General features: G+C 39.0%; 1 non-coding gene across 1 annotated transcript; it reads right to left on the reverse strand.

The window, feature by feature from the left end:
* Positions 1-1,042: 1,042 nt before the first annotated feature.
* LOC128040215 (small nucleolar RNA R71) lies at positions 1,043-1,149 on the reverse strand. The gene has a single exon (XR_008194873.1). It is a non-coding gene; the product is annotated as a small nucleolar RNA R71 (small nucleolar RNA).
* Positions 1,150-5,250: the final 4,101 nt, after the last annotated feature.

Raw genomic sequence — 5,250 nt, forward strand, 5'->3', positions numbered from 1 at the left:
ATGTATGAGCAGTAGTTAGCAAATTACCGAGTTGCCGTGAATTTGTTCGTAACAGTATAAACATAAGTTTAATAATTCTAAGTTAAAGGAATGTAATTAATCTAATACAATTATATCATCTTGATTAAACCTTATTTGAAATTGTACATTAGAACCTTTTTATTTTTAAATTTTTTTTACTTAGTTTTTAACCCTTAGTTTTTAATCATCTTTAAACCAAAATATTTTCCATCACCAAAGTGTTTTAACATTAATTTCATAAATATTCCTTTTTACAGTCCCTGTGGGTACGATAACTCGACATTTACTTGTCACTTTATTACTTTTTGTGATTGTGTACACTTACACATTTTCGTCGTTCCAAGTTTTTGGTGCCGTTGCCGAGGACTATTTTAAAAAAAAGCTATTATTTGTGAATCTGTTTTTATATTTTGGTTTATTTATTTTCCTGTTTAAATCTTTACTTACTTAATCTTTCTGTGATTATTTTAGGTGTTTATGAGTATTGACCAGATTATCGGCTTACTCCCTGTGGACCCTAAAATATAATGAACCTTTTGACAGGGAAGAAGACAAGCGAACCAAAGAAGGACCGAAGAGAAACTTTGAGAATATGAATCAAGGAAACGGAGCAAACCTTGCTCAGAATCCTATCCTTATTGCTGATGATAGGGATAGAGCTTTACGATAGTATGCCATGCCAATATTTAACGATCTTAATACGGGCATTAGGAGACCCAAAATCGAGGCACAACAATTCGAGCTGAAGTCAGCCATGTTTCAGATGCTTCAGACTGTAGGCCAATTCAGTGGAATGCCTACTGAAGATCCTTATCTTCTCTTAAGACTATTTATGGAAGTGAGCAATTCTTTCAAGTTAGCCAGAGTACCCGAAGATGCATTACGACTGAAGCTGTTCCCATATTCGCTGAGGGACAGAGCTCGTGCTTGGTTGAACTCATTGCCACCGAACTCCATTTTTACATGGCAAGATTTAGCCGAGAGATTCCTCATGAAGTATTTCCCGCCGAGCAAGAATGCCAAGTTGAGGAATGAGATCATTGCCTTCCAAAAAATGGATGATGAGTCCCTGTATGAGGCATGGGAAAGGTACGAAGAGTTATTACGAAAGTGCCCTGATCATGGAATCCCAACCAATGAAAATGCATTCAACTTGAGGCATTCTATAATGGTCTCAACGCTCACACAAGGATCGTAGTGGACGCCTCTACTAATGGTGCTCTCCTTTCTAAGTCTTATAATGAGGCTTACAAAATTATTGAGAGGATTGCTAGCAATAATTATCAATGGCCAACCAATTGAGCAGCGTCAGGCAGACGAGTCGCTGGAATACATGAAGTGGACGCTCTCACTTCACTCGCATCTCAGTAGCTTCAATATCCTCAATGCTTAAGAATCTTACCACTAATGGGTCTAACAGTTTTGCAGCCCAACCACCTAAGCAATTTGAGAATATAGCCTATGCGTATTTTGAGGAAGGACATTTGTTTAAAGAATGTCTATCGAACCCCGAATCCGTATATTACATAGGTAACCAAAACCAAAACCGAGGGAGGCAAGGACTGCAATCCAACTTTTATAACTCATCGTGGCGAAATCACCCGAATTTTTCCTGAAGTAACCAAGGGATTGGAACCAGTAACACTTACGCCCAACCTAGACCAAATCAGCCGCCTAGTTTCCCCCAACAATTTTAGAAACCAACCCAAGCGGAACCATCCAATAGCTTAGAGAATCTATTGAAGGCATACATGGAAAAAAATAATGCCATTCTAAGGAATTGACCACAAGGTACTCTACCTAGTGACAAGGAGAATCTGAGAAATGTAGGGAAGGAACATTGTAAAGCGTTAACATTGAGGAGCGGAAAGACAGGAGAGCCCAACACTGTCGAAATTGAAAAGAAGCCAGCTGACGCTCAAGATTTAGAAGAAGTTCAACCACGTCTTGAAATTCCAGTTCCACCTAAACCAGACTCTGCAAAACTCGACAAAGTAACCTCAGGACTAGATAATTCTGGTCAACTAACAATGTCGTTAGATGCAGAATTATTGCCAAAGACGAATCAAACAAAATCAGTCCTAGTAATGAAACCACCACCACCCTACCCTCAAAGACTTCAGAAACAGAAGCAGGAGATTCAATTCAAGAAGTTCCTTGACATACTCAAGCAACTTCACATCAACATCTCATTGGTTGAAGCACTTGAGCAAATGTCGAACTACGTCAAGTTCATGAAAGATATCTTGTCTAAGAAACGAAGACTTGGAGAATTTGAGAGGGTAGCTCTAACGAAGGAATGCAGTGCATATCTTTAAGACAAACTACCCCCAAAATTGAAGGATCTTGGATGTTTTACCATACCGTACAACATTGGATAAACATATTGTGGTAAGGCATTATGTGACTTAGGTGTAAGTATCAACTTGATGTCTATGTCAATATTTAGGAAGTTAGGGATAAAAGAAGTTCGACTAACTACAGTTACGCTTCAATTAGTAGATCGATCCTTAGCACATCCAGAAGGAAAAATCGAATACGTATTGGTACGTGTAGATAAGTTTATCTTTCCTGTTGACTTTGTAATTCTAGATTTTGAAGTAGACAAAGAACTACCAATCATCCTAGGAAGATCGTTCCTAGAAACCGGAAGAACCCTTATTGATGTGCAGAAGGGCGAGTTCACTATGCATGTTCAGGATGATCAAGTAACATTTAACGTCTTTAAGTCTATGCAATTTCCTGACACAATGGATGATTGCTCTGCAGTTCCGATTTAGAGGATTTAATAGTGGAGAAGGAAATCAACTTTGTTGAGGACCCACTGGAAAGAATTTTGACATTGGATCCTCCAAATGATGAAGAGGAGGATGAATACTTAGCATTGCTAGAAGCTAATCAAAGGGGATTTAATCTGCAATCCCATTTTGAATCTTTGGAGTTAAAAAAGAGGGACTATTCCCAACCAAAAGCGTCGATCAAGGAGCCACCTAAATTAGAACTCAAGGTATTACCTTCTCATTTAAAATACGTTTATTTAGGTAACGCTTCTACTCTGCCTGCAATTGTTTCAGCAAAATTGACCACTAAGCAAGAAGAGAAACTATCTTAGTTCTGAAACAATTCAAGAAGGCCATCGGATGGACCATAGCCGACATTCACGGTATTAGTCCATCTGTATGCATGCACAATATTATCCTGGAAGATGGGAAAAAAGGGACGATCGATGGACAATGGAGACTAAACCCAATCATGAAGGACGTAGTAAAAAAAATAGATCATCAAGTGGTTAGATGTAAGTATCATCTATCCCATCTCAGACAGTTCATGGGTAAGCCCGATCCAGTATGTGCCAAAAAAAAAGGTATCACAGTCGTAGAGAATGAGAACAATGAGTTGATACAGACTAGAATGGTTACGGGATGGAGAATCTGCATCGATTACTGGAAACTAAACAAAGCGACTAGGAAAGATCACTTTCCTTTGCCGTTCTTGGACCAAATGCTGGATAGACTCGTAGGACGAGATTACTACTGTTTTCTCGATGGATTCTCAGGGTATAATCGATTACGAGAGCACCTAAGATCAACACAAAAAATTCACCGTCCGACAAAGACGTTTGCATTTAGACGCATGCCATTTGGTTTATGTAATTCACCTGCTACATTTCAAAGATGTATGATGCTTATTTTTACTGACATGGTTGAGAAATATTTAGAAGTTCTTATGGATGATCCTTCAGTATTCGGAGATACTTATGATGATTGCTTAGCCAATCTAACTAAAGTACTAAGGCGATGCGAAGAAACGAATCTTGTACTCAACTGGGAAAAGTGTCATTTTACAGTACGAGAAGGAGTTGTGCTAGGGCATCGGATAATGAGACAAGGGATCAAGGTAGACAAAGCAAAGGTAGACGTTACTAAGAGACTCCTACCTCCAACATCTGTAAAGGGTGTTAGGAGCTTTTTGGGCCACACCTGTTTTTATCGAAGATTTATCAAGAACTTCTCCAAAGTTGCTAAACCCTTATGCAAATTATTGGATAAGGACTCTATATTCAAGTTTGATGAGGAATGCTTAAAAGCCTTCAACGATTTGAAGAGTTGATTAGTCACGGCACCCATAATCGTCACACCAGACTGGGATTTGCCATGCGAATTGATGTGTGACGCAAGTGACTTCGCAATTGGAGCTGTCTTGAGCCAGCGAAGGAACAAAGTTTTTCATCCCATCTACTATGCAAGTCGAACCCTAACAAGAGCTCAACTGAATTATACGGTAACAAAAAAAGAGTTACTTGCTATTGTGTCTGCTTTCGACAAGTTTCGATCTTATCTGGTCGGTACCAAAGTGACTGCCTATACAGACCACTCGATAATTAAGTATTTACTTGCGAAGAAAGACGCTAAGCTGAGGCTGATCATTCTACTTCAAGATTTCGATCTAGAAATTCAAGATCAAAAGGGATTCGAAAATCAAGTAGCAAATCACTTGTCCAGATTGGAGCCACAAGAAGGGAATTCTCCTCTTATACCAATTCAGGAGAGGTTTCCAGACGAACATATCCTTAAGGTAAATCATGTCTATAATACCCATTGGTTCACTGATATTGCAAACTATTTAGCTTGTGGTTTGATGTCAATTGATAAGACGTATCAACAAATGAAAAAATACTATTTCTGGGAAGAGCCATATGTGTTTAAAAGGTGTGCAAATCAGATGATCAGGAGATGCATGGTAGAAGATGAAATACCAAAGATTTTATACCACTATCGCTCAGCTCCAAGTGGGGGACACTTCGGAGGTACATGTACAGCAGCCAAAGTATTGCAAGCCAGATTTTTTTGGCTAATTGCAAGCCAGATTTTTTTGGCTAACACTATTCAAGGATGCATATGCTTATGTGAAGAGCTGTGATCGATGTCAAAGGGTTGGAAATGTCACCAACAGAAATGAGATGCCTCGAATAAACATCATTAAGGTAGAGTTATTCGATGTATGAGGTATTGACTTTTTTGGTCATTTTCCTCCGTCTTGCGATCACAAGTACATACTAGTAGCAGTAGACTATGTGTCTAAGTGGGTTGAGGCTGAGGCATATCTGACAAACGATGCTAAGGTTGTGATGAAGTTTCTACAGAAGCATGTGTTCACAAGGTTTGGAACCCCAAGAGCTATCATTAGTGATGAAGGATCCCACTTTGTGAATAAGTGATTAAAATGGCT

This window comes from Gossypium raimondii, chromosome 3, assembly GCF_025698545.1.
Source record: "Gossypium raimondii isolate GPD5lz chromosome 3, ASM2569854v1, whole genome shotgun sequence".
NCBI classification, from domain to species: Eukaryota; Viridiplantae; Streptophyta; class Magnoliopsida; order Malvales; family Malvaceae; genus Gossypium; species Gossypium raimondii.